This window comes from Crotalus tigris, unplaced genomic scaffold, assembly GCF_016545835.1.
Source record: "Crotalus tigris isolate CLP2741 ecotype Arizona unplaced genomic scaffold, ASM1654583v1 scf7180000017628.32516253702:7417878, whole genome shotgun sequence".
NCBI classification, from domain to species: Eukaryota; Metazoa; Chordata; class Lepidosauria; order Squamata; family Viperidae; genus Crotalus; species Crotalus tigris.
In genome coordinates this window covers 2579357-2595700 of record NW_024096523.1, presented here as the reverse complement: position 1 = coordinate 2595700, position 16344 = coordinate 2579357, and the positions used below count along the sequence as shown (strand labels likewise).

The 16344-nt window shown below is 40.3% G+C and overlaps 1 long non-coding RNA gene across 1 annotated transcript; it reads right to left on the bottom strand.

The window, feature by feature from the left end:
* Nucleotides 1-3450: 3450 nt before the first annotated feature.
* LOC120304075 lies at nt 3451-13747 on the bottom strand. The gene is made up of 2 exons (XR_005555604.1): nt 13446-13747; nt 3451-4503 (listed from the first exon to the last, which is right to left on the bottom strand). It is a non-coding gene; the product is annotated as an uncharacterized LOC120304075 (long non-coding RNA).
* Between the last annotated feature and the right edge of the window lie 2597 nt (nt 13748-16344).

Below are 16344 nucleotides of genomic sequence, written 5' to 3'. Positions count from 1 at the left end.
AGCTGAAGTCCACAAGTCTTAAAGTTGCCAAGTTTTGAGATTCCCGATTTAGCAGAAAGCAAAGTAATGAAATAATTTTCTTTCCTCCTCTTCAACATTGCAGAGTCCTATCAACCCTTCAACTTGCTTTTGTCTTTTCCTGGCCAGAAGGGCACAAGATAGTAGTGTCTTTTCACTTTTCTTTTCTAAAAATGCTTATGCAGCTTACAAGCAATATTGGAAACGATTCTGAAGTCACACAGAGGAATGCTTGGCTTATTGGTGTCCATAAATGCTATGTGGAGGACCCCTGGAATAATGAGAAAAATGTATCTAATCAGATGTCACATATCTTCAAAATGACCCATAAACCCATCAAATTCCCACCTTTCTTTGGAATAATTTTTCAGGGGCTCCATTTAGAAGAAAAGGAGAAATTCCCATTACTTTAGTGCAGGAGTTCTCAACCATGGCAACTTTAAGATTTGTGGACTTCAACTCCCAGAATTCCTCAGCCAGCAATGGAATTTTGGGAGTTGAAGTCCACAAGTCTTAAAGTGGCCAAGGTTGAGAACCCCTGCTTTAGTGGCTTGAGGTCCCAAAACAAGAGAGTATCTTCACTTTAGAAGCAGTGGAGAAGACATTTCACGGCAAGCTACATTAGTTCCTTTCTTGTTTACTTCTGGCCAGCATCCCAGCCACATACTGGGAAGAAATTACATCAGATGTGGGAGGGAAAAGTTTTCCTTGATGCGTAGCTGGTTATGACAAGGTCTTTGGAGTACTTTAAGGACCAAACAGCTGAACAGGTGGAATATGGAAGCCTTTGCATTTGTCCTTAAACCAACAGAAGTCAACAAAGTTGTAGAATGTGCTGTAGAGCAGGGGTCTTCAAACTTGGCCCTTTTATGACTTGTGGACTTCAACTCCCAGAATTCCTCAGCCAGGCACGCTAGCTGAGGAATTCTGGGAGTTGAAGTCCACAAGTCATAAACGGGCCAAGTCTGAAGACCCCTGCTGTAGAAAAATTCCATTTCTGTAGAAGTATCCTGCAGAGCAGTCTTTCTCAGCAAATTTAAGAAGTGTGGATTTCAACTCCCAGAATTCTCTAGCCAGCATACTGGCTAGGGAATTCTGGGATTTGAAGTCTAGACATCTTAAAGTTGCCAAGTTTCAGAAACACAGCTATAGAGGGGTTGTTCCTGGTTCCTGCTCTGCTTTAATTGCCTCTGCTTTAGGTCCCTGCATATTCATGAGTTCCTCATTAGCTAATGAATGACAAGCATGTTGACATTGATTTTGAATGGTACTGGAACAAGGAGACAAACTTTATTGAGTGAGAGTGCAGCGAAGGGTCCATAAGGCTTTCTCATAGGCTAGGGGTGTCAAACTGCAGGCCCACAGGCCGGACGCATCACATGGAAACCGCGCCCATTCCATTGCCAGCAATGGCAAAACCGGCCCAATACATTGCGCGATGTCACGTGACGTTGCAAGTTTGACATGCCTGTCATAGGCTATGAAGTAGAAGGAGGCAATGTCATGTTGTCAGGGCATGTTGATATTGTGGCTAGGTGCAAATGGGAAATGACTCTATGGATGGAGCTGTCCTAGCTGTAGAGTTTGTCAGTTTTTCTCCAGGGCAGGGGTCTTCAAATTTGGCCCTTTATGGCTTGTGGACTTCAACTCCCAGAATTCCTCAGCCAGGCATGCTAGCTGAGGAATTCTGGGAGTTGAAGTCCACAAATCATAAAAGGGCCAAATTTGAAGACCCCTGCTCTAGGGTTTCATGAGGCTGCCTAATACCCTCCCCCCTGTGTGTGTGTGTGTGTGTGTGTGTGTGTGTGTGTGTGTGTGTGTTCAACAGGGTGGGGTGGGATAATCAAAGTACTATAACTGAAAGGTGGCACTTCCTCTTCCTCTGTGTCTTTGAGCAGAAAGAAGAGGTAAGACTGAGTAAATACTCTGGTAGATAACAGGAAACTGTTTCCTTTCTTTATCTGAAACATCAGGTTCACATGTTTTATAGGCAATGGAGCATGATGTATGTATCAAAGCAGAGTGGGTGAGGGACACACACATCCTCTTTCGAACACTGAAACAAAATAAATGCCAAAGACAAACCTCCAGGGTATTATACTAGTGCTTAGTGCAGGGGTCTTCAAACTTGGCCCTTTTATGACTTGTAGACTTCAACTTCCAGAATTCCTCAGCTAGCATGCCTAGTCATAAAAGGGCCAAGTTCGAAGACCCCTGGCTTAATGTATCCTCCTCTTGGTTTTTCTTAAATTTCTTAAATCTTTCCCATTTTGATATGCAACTCAATATAAAATTCCAACTGTGGGATTTTGCTCCAACTTAAGAAATTAGCACCAGAGACACATGTACACACACAGTCACAAAATGAATGGTTTAATGCACTGCCTTCCCCTCCCAACGCTGTCTCCATGAATTGATGGTGATAAGAGTTGAAGATAGAAAAATTACCCACTTCCTGGATGGTGCATTGTTCGGCTCCAGTGTGTGTAAGATTACCAGCTTTGTAGGCTTTGTGGCTGTCACCAGAAATGAGGAGGCTCTGTAAAATGAGCAGGTGTTTTGGCAACTTGACATTCTCAGAAGCTGCAGAATGTTTGCAAAAAACAAAAACAAAAAACCAGTAGCGCTGTTTTTTGCCAGTTTGAGAAGGAACACAGTCAATAAATAAGGGGGGAAAAAAGGGGGAGGCATATTTGTGTTTAACAATGGCCACAAGTTTAGGATTAAATCTGAAATAACATTAATTTTGGGATTGCATTTTTATTGTTAGTGGGAGGCGTCAGTCTATTGAAAATATAAAGTAGCTAATTGGGGCGCCTCCAGAGACATATATACAACATACATGTATCAGGATACCATACCAGAAACTGGTGTGGTCTCCGAAGACTGGAGGAGAAGAAATATTGATCCCTGTTTGAGTTCTAATAGAACTCAAGAATTGGAAGGGCCCTTGGAGGTCTTCTAGTTAACCCCCGCTGCTAAGGCAGGGGACCCTATACCAGGGGTAGGCAATCTTGGCTCTTTTATGACTCGTGGACTTTAACTCCCAGAATTCCTGAGCCAGCCATCTTAAACTTGCCAAGGTTGAGAAAGTAGACTACAGGCTTAATATGAGCCAATGGAGACACAGCTGCTAAATGAGGCAAATACTATAGAGGATTATAAAGTCCAACTCATAGGATATAGTAATCTCTTTCCACTTAGCCCAATCTTTTTATGTCCCTATGAGTTGCCTAAAAAAGTTAGAAATTGAGTTTTATAAGGTGAGATCAGACTGATATATATGCAATGAACTCCATCATCCAGGGTTTCTCCTCTCTTTGCCTTACTTTCTTCAAAGAATTCAGTTATTTTGCACTTCTGTGGTGCTACTAAGCAGCCTTGCCTTGAAGGGTTTTCTTAAATAACCCAGACAAATAAAAAAAAGACAGCTTTGCCAGCTAGCAAGAAGCTTTTATTTGAATCAATCTGCACATATATTACAGAAGGTAACAGCAACCAATTTATAAACCAAATTTTTATCTTGCATCAGTATTTTCACTTTGGGCTGTTTTCTGCAAAGGAGCAAATGCAAAAATTTTGATTACATTTCACATAAACGTAGATGCAATTACAATCAATGACATTCTGGCAGTTTGGTTACTTCCAATCTGATGAACAATTGTCCTCTCCTGTCCTGTTCAAAAAAGGATGATCTGGTGGATCCACCACGCTAGATGTTGCTTTACTGCACAAATACTGGTATTCTGGTCTTGAAATGCTGAAGATGAAGATGAAGCCTCCTGGATAGAGGAGTTCCTTCTTTCTTTGAGACAAGAGAAGGATTCTCACAAGGCAGATTCACAGAAAAAGATGTAAACATTTCTCCAGAGGTAACATCATAGTTGCTTGGGAGACCAAATATAAAAAGAGTATCAGTAGGATGGGACACCATAATGGGTGAGGCATGATTGCCGTATCTGCGTATGTGGCTTATGTCCATTCCAAGACAGCCTCTGCAAAAGAATCTTGTGTCTTTTGTAGGAAAGTAGGATCTGGATTATCTCTCAGGCCACAGAAGATGCATCTGAGATATTTCATAACTCTTCTTCCACAGATTTCCTCTGAACAATGACAGTCATATATAACACTGCATACAAATGCATGCACTTTAGGACTGACATCAGACATTTTCCTGGCTTTCTTTTCATTTTCCTGTTTAATTGGCTAAAGCAATGAAATCATGGATAGTCCAACATGATGGACTAATTGCAGCAAGAGCAGGATACCAGCTGGATTATTAAGCGGTTAGCGATGGAAAGGAACTCCCTTCCTTAAACTTGGGTAGAACTGATGGACCTTTATGTTCTCCCGAAAAGTGAAGCTTCGGGTTCATTACATGTGAAGAAGATGGACCACCATCCACATAAGTGGCAGCAAAAAGAAAACTGGACCCTTAGACACCATTATGCCAGCAGACGGAGGACCAGTAGGTGCTTTTGACCCCTGAAATAGAAATTGAGAAAGGTATTTTATATTGGATCAACTAGGGCAGGGGTAGGCAACCCAAAACACTCAAAGAGCCACTTGGACCCGTTTCGCACCAAAAACAAAACACTGGGAGCCACAAAACCCTTTTGATATCTAAAATGAAGCTAACATTGCATATATCCTTTTTTACCTTTATTATTTTTGTGTGTGTGTGTGTGTGTGTGTGTGTGTGTGTGTGTGTGTATCTCCCTCTCTCCGATCTTCTCCTTACCTGGCAAGCTGGCTTCAAACTGTTCTCCAACAAACTCAGGGGTAGGCAACCTCGTCTCTTTTATGACTCATGGACTTCAACTCCCAGAATTCCTAAGTCAGCCTAGCTGGGCTAGCTAGCTCTCTCCTGCCCTTCCTGTTTCCTGCTTCCTGCAGAGACGCAGCAAAGGGAGGAGCTCCGCCCAGTAAGCTTTTCAGCTCCTCAGACAACACTGTGAGTCCACTCTTTTTTTTACACACACACACACACACACACACACACACACACACACACACAGAGAGAGAGAAAGAGAGAGAGAGAGAGAGAGAGAGAGAGAGAGAGAGAGAGAGAGAGAGAGAGAGAGAAGCATGGAAGTGCAAGAACATCTCTCTATCTCTGTCTCTCTCTGCAAATGGCAGAGGAGGCTGGGAGCCGCAGGGGAAGGCTCAAAGAGCCACATGTGGCTCCGGAGCCGCAGGTTGCCGACCTGTGAACTAGGGTGTCCACAAACCCTATTTATTTTATTCATTGACACGTGCTCCCATTCACAGAGCTGGAACATATGTTTGTCCTGTATACACACGCGATTTTGACATCTATTTATCCCTCCAGGGTAGAGAGGTAGATCTCTGGACCATTCAGAATCGCTTTGGATAGTTAGATAGGTGGCATGTAAATTTTAAAAAATAAAATAAAAATGAAATACCGTAAATGCCGGCGTACAAGGCGACCTGGCGTATAAGATGACCCCCGTCTTTATAGCCGGGCCGTATTCCTAGAACGTTGTCTTATACGCCGGAAACTACCAGTATTTCTGGCGTATAAGATGACTCGGCGTATAAGACGACCCCCGTCTTTGGCGCCGATTTCAGCACTCGCGGAAGTCGCCTTATACGCCGGCATTTACGGTAACATATGCACAATAGAAGAACATGGGACATTTATTCCTAAATATTGTTAACATCTGTTCCTCCTCCCCTCCCAGCAGTAACTATAATAGTCTAATATGATTACAGAAGCAAAGGCATAAAAAAATCAGTAAAGAATTTTTAATAGGAAATACAGTGGTACCTTGGTACTCGACTCATCAAATTTGATATTTAATGCATTTTGACATGGAAAATTTGTCCCGGTACTCATCATTTGTTTGATACTCAATGCACAAGCTAGAACTTGTCAGTGTCGGCTGCCTTGTGACTCATTACATTATTCCTTATGGGAAAAAAGTGTTTGGTACTGATCCCCAAACAAATAAGCAAGAGTACCGAGGTACCACTGTATATGGAAAGGATACTTTTAAGCGTTCCCTTTAATCCATCCACTCCATTAAGGTTAAAGGTCTAGGTGGCCATTGACTGCAGGACAGATGGATCTAAACCACAGAGAGGAAAGGCGTGTGCCAGTCAGCTCAGAGCTCATTGTGCATTTTAAGTAAAGTCTGAAAAAGAACATCTAAGTGCATTTTAGCTTCAAAACCCCCTGCACTTCAGACTCTCCAATCTTGAAATTGCATAAAGATCTTCAAAGCAGCTGGATGCATCGAAAAATTGTAGAAAAGGCAGATTGTTGTGTATCATTCTCATCCTGGGGCAAATGGCTCCATGAATCTTAACTGGCATCTGAAAATATACATGATTCCTTTGGGAAGAAGTTTTTTTTACAGTGAAAAAGCCGCAGAAGGAATGCCTGCTTAAGCCATCAATTTTCCCCATTTTCTCCATTGCTTGCTCTTCCACAAACCCCCTAACATTGTCTCATTGTATTTCATTTCTGTTTATACCTTAATAATGCCTCATTTCCCTGCTCCCCCCTCTCCTGGCCCATGCACCAGTTTCTTAATTTATCAGTTAAACCAGTGCAACTTTTGCAACTGTCAAATTAGAACTTGAAGAAATCTGTTAGTTGTGCTTAAAAAATTATGGTTTCCTGTTCTTGGAAAAGAGCATCTGCTCCTGCATCTCATTTTAGTGCACAGAAAAGGAAATGCAGAAATAGCTGGAAGCAATGTTTTAAGGCACATATCTCCAAGCAAACAAATGTTACTCCAAACCCTGGATTGTAGAATTATTTCGATTCAAACTGTGAATTAATTTGAACAGACGTTCTCTAAAATGTTAAAATATAATTCTCGAATGAAAAAGAAATGCTGAAATCTCTAACCATGCTGAAATCAATGAGATTTTGAGAGAGCAAGAGGTATCTAGAGCAGTGGTTCTCAACCTTTTTAATGCCGCGACCCCCAACCGGTCATAAGTCGAGGACTAAACCGATCATAAGTTGAGGACTACCCAACCGGTCGTAAGTTGAAGATTTTCCCTGCCCGGGAGCGCTGCGCATGCGTGGTGCCGCCCCCTGCGCCGGCCAAGGCGTAGCTGGCAAGTGGCAGAGACGGAGCAGGCCGACCACTAGTTGGGCCACCAGCTGGCCCAGCCCAAGGGGTGTAAGGCACCCGCTGGAAAAGGGGAAAAAAATGGCGGACAGCCTTGCTTGGCGACCCCCGTGAAATGGTTGATCGACCCCAAATGGGGTCGCGACCCATAGGTTGAGAACCGCTGATCTAGAGGTAGTGGAAGGTTGCACGATTGTACCTGAATTCTAAAAAAGTTGGCCAAACTTTAATACAGTAGATTATATAATCCTTGTTGGGAGCATATATATGATTTTTAATGCTTGGAAGTTTTAGATTTGGATTCAGTTCAAGTGTTAGAGGATAGGTGTTCCACATTCATCAGTCAGATACTTAGAAAATCTTAGATTGATCTCTTCTGTAGTGATTGGGTTTAGATTCAGCCTAATGTACCTCATAAGGCTGGCAATAACCCAGTGGAACATAAATATAATAATGATGATGATGATTTTTTTAAAAAAAATAGGCAACATTTGGTGTAAGGCAACAGACAGCTAGGATTTAAAACCTTACAAATGTCTCCTTTTGGGCTATGAATTGGTTAATTTGTACAGAAGTAACTGCTCCATTATCATGCCACGCTTTGCCAACATCGGAGAACGCTGCATTGATTAGATTTAACTTGCAAAATAGTAACGTTTTGGTCATGTTAGTAAAATTTAGTAGGTCTGGAAGATCAAATCTCAAGGAAAGCTGGTCTGCACCTATTCCTTCCTTCCCATTTTTTGGGGGGGCAGAATACAATGGAACCGTGCTAATCCTGATACTGTACTGTAAATTAGATACTGCAAGATATTGACTTTCTAATTTTTATCCTAGCAATAACAGCAATGGCATTTGCTTCTGCTATCCTAATACCAAATGATCTGTTGGGCTTTTTGAAAAACCCAATAAACACATCTGCTTGTACAAAAAAGAAAAAAAAAAACAATTCTAATCAGGGCTGCTGTGTTTAGCTGATTCTAAAGGAAAATTAAGCAACTGAAAACATTTGAATCATTTAAAGATATATCTCTTATTTTAAAAAAAGATTTGTATAAAGATCTTTTTTTGACCCAAATGCTCACAAAAGTAACTGAGCTCAGAACAGACAACTGTGCCTATGATTCAGAGAGCATGTATGTAGATGTGGATTGGGTATTCTTAGATATTGCCTATCACGGTTTGTAATCTTTAATGCTTAAATCTTTTTATTAAACAATCCAGGTAACTTATAAAAAAGGTGGAAATAATACACATCAGTGTAAAATCGTTGTTCCAAAATAAATTATTCCTAACAGATAAGCAATCTTTGGTTGTCTTACAATAGCCGAGGCATATCAAGAGAAGATTGCAATGACCTTGTGCATGAGGAGTAATCTTAATAAAGATAATTCTATGGAAACTATTCTATGATATAAGATCCATAATGCAATAATCATCATGCTTTTAGATATAAACAGGTAAATAATCTGAGAAAAGCCAAATGAAAAATAAATGGGAAATGGATGTGTTTGTTGCAGAAGGGAACAGAGAATCTTTCACAATTTTAAATGAAATAATATAAAGAGGGAGCTGACATGCCTTGCATCTATCTGTTTAAGTTGAAAATTGAAGTGGTGAAAGAATAGGGCAGCTGGGTGCCTGAGTCTACAGTGCCTAATGGTGCAACCTAAAAAAAAAAAAAAAACTGCGGCACCAACGGCTGCAAAACTGTCTTCAGTTGTCCTTCTATAAGTTTGAAAGTTTGTTATCAAAACATCGTGTTTTGAGAAATAATTGGGCATTTATTTTTTACTTTAATATAGCATAGCTGCCAATATAATAAGACAGAATAACAAAGTTGGAAGGTCCTTGCAGGTCTTCTAGTTCAGCCCCCTGCTCAAGCAGGAGACCCTATACCATTCCAGACAGATGGCTGTCCAGTCTCTTCTGGAATATCTCCTCCAATGATGGAGCACCCACAATTTCTGAAGGCAAGCCTTTCCACTGGTTAATTGTTCTACCTGTCAGGAAATTTCTCCTTAGTTCTAGATTGCTTCTTGCCTTGGCTAGTTTCCATCCATTGTTTCTTGTCTTGCCTTCAGATGCTTTGGAAAATAGGTTGCTGCCCCCCCCCTCTTCTTTATGGCAGCCCCCCCAAATATTAGAACACTGCTATCAGACAGGGCAGAGAATAAAAACTTTTCACCTTACACAGAATTCTCCAAAGCCTTTAATGCTCTAATGTGTTCCTATCTCTGTCTTTCCTTTAATGGGATTAAAATAACCTCGAAGGGCTAAAATAAAATCACAGTGAATGAAACACAAAGCACGTGAAGCCTGCCTGTTTATCAAATTAGCCTTCCACCTGAAATTTAATTTAATGAAATTATATGAAGAATGTGTGGCAAACCAGTTTGGAATAATAATGAAAGTATCAGGCTAGAACAGTGGTTCTCAACCTGTGGGTCGGGACCCCATTTGGGGTCGCCAAACAGCGCAGTCTGCCATTTTCCCCCCCCCCTTTTCCTTAGCTGTGCTACTCCCTTTTATTCTATTGGCTTTTAAAAGCCAATAGAATAGACTCTCTTGAATAGAGTCTAATTCTATTGGCTTTCAAAAGCCAATAGGAATTGTCCAGGCTGTCTCTGCCCTGCTGAGCCCGCCAAAAGTCCCATTCTGCCAACAGTGCTGCACCAGTTGAGTAGTCCTCGACTTACGACCGGTTGGGGGTCGAGGCATTAAAAAGGTTGAGAACCATTGGGCTAGAAGATGGTGAGCCTTGGGCATAAGGGCAGTGGATGACCTTGAACCAGTCATATTTCCTCAGCCCCAGGAACCACTTTTGAAAACCCTTGTCAAGAAAGGGACTTGTCCAAAGAGCTTGAGAAATGGGCATAACCAAATAAGGCAGTGTTTCCCAAACTTGACAATTTTAAGGCATGTGGACTTCTGGGAGTTGAAGTCCACATGCCTTAAAATAGTCAAGTTTGGGAAACACTGAAAGAAGGAAAAAAAATGTGTACGTGTACCCACTCCTTAACAGATATAAAATAGAAGAATGGAATGGAATAGAAACCAGATTAAATAATTTTTAAAATGTCTGTAGTTGCAATGTGTATCAAGATAATTTTTAAAAAATTGTATACAATGAATCTTGAACATTTAGAATAAAACTGAAGCAGTCGCAGATTGAGGCCAAATGAGTGATATTGAATAAATTCTTAACACTGTGAGGAAATGAGTGTTTTCTCTAGTGGGTTAATCCAGGGGATTTGAAAGTTAATGAGGACAATGGGGGCTTGCATCAAATTTTTGTTCCTCTCCAAAAGTGAAAAGCAAATCACATTGTGTCTAAAATAATAGGAAATAGACCCTTTTCAGTTTACTGCTCATGAATACCCCATCTTCCTTCTGCATTCTTAGGGTTGTAAATAAGTACACAGTAAACCAGAATTCATATTTTAGAAATTACTACAGCTGAACCAAACCCAAATGATCTCATTGCAGCCACTACCTTAAGCCATAAAGTAGTTTGTTTGGCTATGTTTTACAAAAAGGCAGCCAATGTGAATTTTTTTTAAAGACCACAGCACATTGTTTAGAGAAAATATTTATGAAGACATAGAGATTTCTGGTGTGTGCTGTATTTCCAAGATGCTGCATTTAATTGCTAGAAAAATAGTGCACTGGAAGGAAATTTTGTTTGGGTTTCTATAAGAAATTAATTTTGAGTCAGGATGAGTTTCCTAAAATTTAGCTCAGTGGTGGGATTCAGCCAGTTCACACCAGTTTGGCAGAACCGGTAGCTAATTTTTTGTTGCCCAGGCCCAGAATGGACTTCCAGAAGTGGCATCCACACAGAGAACCAGTTGTTCACATATTTGAATCCCACCACTGATTTAGCTGTAGTCAGCCGAGCAGGAACACTTTCTAACTTTTAAAGTATGACCATCTCTGGAAACAGCCTGTTATAATGTTGTCAGAGTATGATTTGGATCCAAAGGAGTCTGCTTTAAAAGTTGGTTAGGATAATGATAAATATTCCTTTATAAGCAGCGCAGACTGAGGAAGTCATCATGGGTTGGGTAGCCGTCCAGAGTTCTGTGATAAGTGGTGTATGTATTCTACATAAATACATGTGCAGAAAAGGAACTGTATAAGTTTGGGCAGACTGAATACAAGGCAAGATGCATGCTATTTTTATGAGATATGTTAAAACAGAAAAGAGGAAGAAACCTGGTTAGCGAATCCCAACGTGTCTTAGTCCATATTGCACACATTATTTTAACCAAAGGTTGACCCCCGAAGGGCCAGCACTGGAATTTATAAAATCCGGAATATTACATGAAGCACTAAAATGATAGGGCACATATGCTCAATGCTTTATCTTGAAAGGGATATGAAACAGCCCTAGATAGCTGAATTTGTGCTCGGTAAAGTTAAAATAATTGCCAAGTACTTGACTAGACCCAGGGTAGGCAACCTTGGCTCTTTTATGACTCATGGACTTCAATCCCAGAATTCCTGAGCCAGCATGGCTCAGCATGGAAACCTCTCCCTTTCCCCTCAGCATGACTGCCTAGGATCAGAGGAGGAGATATGTAAAATCCATGCACCATGTAGACCAGGGGTAGGCAACCTTGACTCTTTTATGACTCGTGGACTTCAACTCCCAGAATTCCTGAGCCAGCATGCCTCAGCATGGAAACCTCTCCCTTTCCCCTCAGCATAGCTGGCTCAGGAATTCTGGGAGTTGAAGTCCACGAGTCATAAAAGAGCCAAGGTTGCCTACCCCTGGACTAGACTAAGCCTCCAACTATTGGAATGATCACTATATGGCAGCAAAGAACTAGAGGAAAATAACCCCTATTGTAGTAGATTTCTGCGACCCAATTTGGGAAGCCTTGATAGGTATAGTCTGCTTGTAAAAACCCACTAGAAAGGATGCTCTAAACCAGTGGCCCCCAACCTTTTGGACACCAGGGATCGGTTCCGTGGAGAGAGATTTTTCTGTGGACTGGAGGGGGCATGGTTTCATGTGCTGCCTGCTTCACTTATTTGCACAGCCTGGCATGTTGCAGCCCGATGCTGATCCACAGACTGGGGGTTGGGGACCCCTGCTCTAAACAGCCCATGGAGGACAGACATAGAAAAGAGGAAAGAGAAGCAGAAAAGTTGGGCAAGAAAGAAGGGAACAGTCCAAATGGGAGAATACAATTTGATGCATTTGCAGAAATTTTAATAGGAATCCCTCTGGAAACTGGAATGAAGTTGTGCCATTTTTTTCAGTTGACTGTGGTAATTATCTTTGACAAATCACCTCATTTATAATGTGCTTCAGGAGATTACACTACCTCATCTACAAACTTTGAATAGTTTTTTCCCCCTGAAAGAAACAGAAGTAGAAGGAGTTTTCAATGGCCAACTAGCAATCTCAATAGAATGGTAGACAGGTTGGTATCATCTTTCTGTCCGTCTGTCCATCTATTTCTCTCTCTCTCTCTCTCTCTCTCTCTCTCTCTCTCTCTCCCCCCCCCCCTCTCTCTCATCTACCTAGTCTTAAATAAAAATACAGTTCTGTCAGTACAAACCACAACATGGCATGTGCTGGAAATGCTGCTTGGGGTTATGAATAATTTGGATGCTGTTCTTTAAAATCAGTTTTGAAGTACATGCCCTTTTAATTACATTCCTATACAATTTTTATCAGCAAATCAGCAAATTTAGGGAATTTTCATTATTAGTAGAAATTACATTCCTATACAATTTTTATCAGCAAATCAGCAAATTTAGGGAATTTTCATTATTAGTAGAAACCCACTAATGCCAATTATGAGGCATAAACTATAAAGGTCTTATGGATTATTACTTAGAAATGAGTTCTTCCACGTTTAGTAGAATGTCTAAGAAATACATCCCTTATTGAAAGCCTGTACCCAGTTCACAAACACATACTTCAATAAAACCCTGCTGTTTGACAGCAGCCCGCATAGTATATGCCCAATGTTGGAAGGGTGAAAACATACCTACAAATAATATGATTATAAATAAAATACTAGAATGCGCGGAAATGAACAAACTTACGCTAGAATTAAAAGACAAGGAGGCAACAGAATTCTATGAAATATAGAACAAATGTTATGATTGGCTAGAACAGAGAAACAAAAAGACATGATTACTAATGTAAATAATTGTAAATAATATATATGAGATGTATAACACAGTACCTGTTAAGGGAAAAATGCATTTTTATTTTTATTTTTGTATAGTGAAAAAGGAATAAATAAATAAATAAAACCATGCTGTTTGAAAAAAGCAGATGCTAATTTGACTCACCGATTCAGCTGCTTTACTTTCAGGTAAAGATTTACCTGTATTTTCAGGTGAAGATTTACCTTTATCTTCAGATGAAGATTTACCTTGGTCATTAGCCATGACCAGGCTCATCAAGAGAATGGTGCCAAGAAGCAAAGTGGCCTTCATTGTTAAATTCTTAAGACTGGAGTGTCTAGAAAAATCAACTTCTTTCTTAGAAGAGATGCAGGAGGTTTTCTGCTCAGGCTAGCAAAAGCAGAAGGAACTCGCTCATCACAACCACCTTCTTTTGATTTGATTTTATGTGGGTGATGATGGGTGGGGATTGTGATGATTGGTCCTTTGACACTTCCAGAGTTTATCTGCTTGCCTAGAAGACTGTAGCTGCAATAGGTGGGCTCACACTGAAATGCATTCAAGGGACAGCAAACCTTTGATGAGTCACAGGACAAAAAGACATTTTGTAAATCTTGCTATCTGAAAGGAGGGATTTGCAGGCATGACAACTGTCAGTTATTAAAATAGACCCCTTCTCCTTTTTCTCTTCCTCTTCTTCTAAAGTTCCAGTGTTTCTCAACCTTGACAATTTTAAGGCATGTGGACTTCAACTCCCAGAATTCCACAGCCAGCAATGTCAAGGTTGAGAAACACTAAAAACGAATATGACAGTGTAATGAACCAGTGATTTCACTCTAGTTAGGTTTTGCGAAATCAATGGTGCCAAGTCCAGTAAGTTTAAAATGCCTAATGTTTGGCAGCTTGTGTCATTGCACCAAGAGCTCCCATTTCAATCAATATGACAACTGCACTTAGACTTATATAGCTCTTCATAGTGCTCTACAGCCCTCTCTAAGTGGTTTAAAGAGTCAGCATTTTGCCCCCAACAGTCTGGGTCCTCATTTTACCAACCTCGGAAGGATGGAAAGATGGGTCAACCTTGAGCCAGTCAGAATCAAAGGAATCTAACTCCTGGCAGTGTGAGTAGAGTTAGCCTGCAGTACTGCTTTCTAACTACTGTGCCACCATGACTCTTTACGAGACTTGCAGTCTCCTGAGGTCATGAGGTTTCCAGCTGGCTTTCAACAAGCAATGTGAAAGAAGGGAGCTGGATTTGCTTAACAACAGCATGATTTACCTAACAGAATAACAGAGTTGGAAAGAACCTTGGAGATCATCTAGTCCAACCCCCTGCTCAACCAAGAGACCATATTCCAGTGGTGGTGAACCTATGGAGCACTACTTGAACACCACTGGCATTGACAAATTCGCTATTAGTCAATTGCAAAAGTTGGCCTTACTAGGAACTGCTTCCATCCTGCAACGATATCTGTAATACCATTAAACATCCACATCTGCCTATCCCAGGTCCTGGGTAAGGACTCGATAGGTAGACAAAATGCCAAATCCAGTCTGAACATCTGGCTGACTGTGCGATGATCCATAATAATAGTAATAGTAAAAATAATAATGTTGAAAGGGACCTTGGAGGTCATCTAGCGCCAACCCCCTGCTCAGGCAAGAAACCCTATACCATTTCAGACAAATGGCTGTCCAGTTGCATGTTTGTAAGATGGAAGACTCCAAAGTCATTGCCATTTGCAGATGCAAGAGCTGCTTGATTATTATATAGGAAAAATGTGAGTCATGTAGATCAAATCAGCATCCTAATTTGTATGTAGATTTGAGAAATGGAAATTGAATACATCGATCTCAAAAAAGGCAAACCAAAACAATTTCTCCCTATTCTCTATGGAGCACATTTAGTAGAAAGGACATTCTACCAATATTTGGCTTCCTTGATGGAACTAATATTTGAAACAGGATGTCAGTCATGATATATCTATTGAAAATTACCAATGTGTTTTAAGATACATCTGATTGGAAACACTATATATATATGCATTTATGTTTAGATGCATATATTGAATTATGTTTTAAATACTTATTCTAGTGAAGCTGTGAATTGTTCTTCTTCCCCAGCATGTTATGATTTTCTATAGGTTTTGGATATATTGACATGGTAATTAAATTAATCACCTCCATGGACACAGAGTGAAATAATTTGGATGGTGGTAGGAATTATGGAAACCTCTTATTTGTTTGTAAAAATAAATCTCCTGTTTTTTTCTGGTATTCAGTGTTCATTTGCTAATGCTTAGACTGCCAAAGTGGCAGACCATATGATTACAGTAGCACTATGCATTCTTCAAAAATGATCAGAAGAGTTTCTTCAGAATGCAAAGGGTGTGAATGCAGTACCTCTTCAAAGCAGGTACTTTTTTTAAGCTTCCACAAAAAACAACAACAGATGTGTTGATATATACACGTATTAATAGCTACAGATACTTTAAACAAGTGCTCGTGTAAGGCTTCTGCAGGTAACAGAGGAAATAATCTATAATAATAATAATTATTATTATTATTATTATTAGACTAGAAAATAAGATCAGCAAGTTAAGATCACATGCAAGCAAGCTAGAACAGATGAAAGAAAAGAAGCTGAAGAACACCAAAGAATACCTAATCAAGAAATACCACTTAGAAACAAGGAAGATCAAGGAAGCACTGGAAATAATAAAGCAACAAATAACAGCTATAGCCAGGAAAATCAGTAGATATGAAGCTCGAATTGCAAACTATAGGCAGAACTCCAATTTCAATCCAATCAGAAACGTTTCTACCAATCCATCAATGGAGAAACTGCAATGAATCAGTCAGTACCTGACACGGAAGAAACAGTGCAGTTCTGGAAGCAGATATGGGATAACCCAAAGAAATACAACAAGGATGCGGCTTGGTTAAAAGGGGTGGATGCAAATAAAACAGAAGTTGAAATGAAAGAACTAGTAATAACAACAAAAATGGTAGAAAAAAGAGCAAAGAAAATCAAAAATTGGTCAGCACCAGGTGAAGATGAACT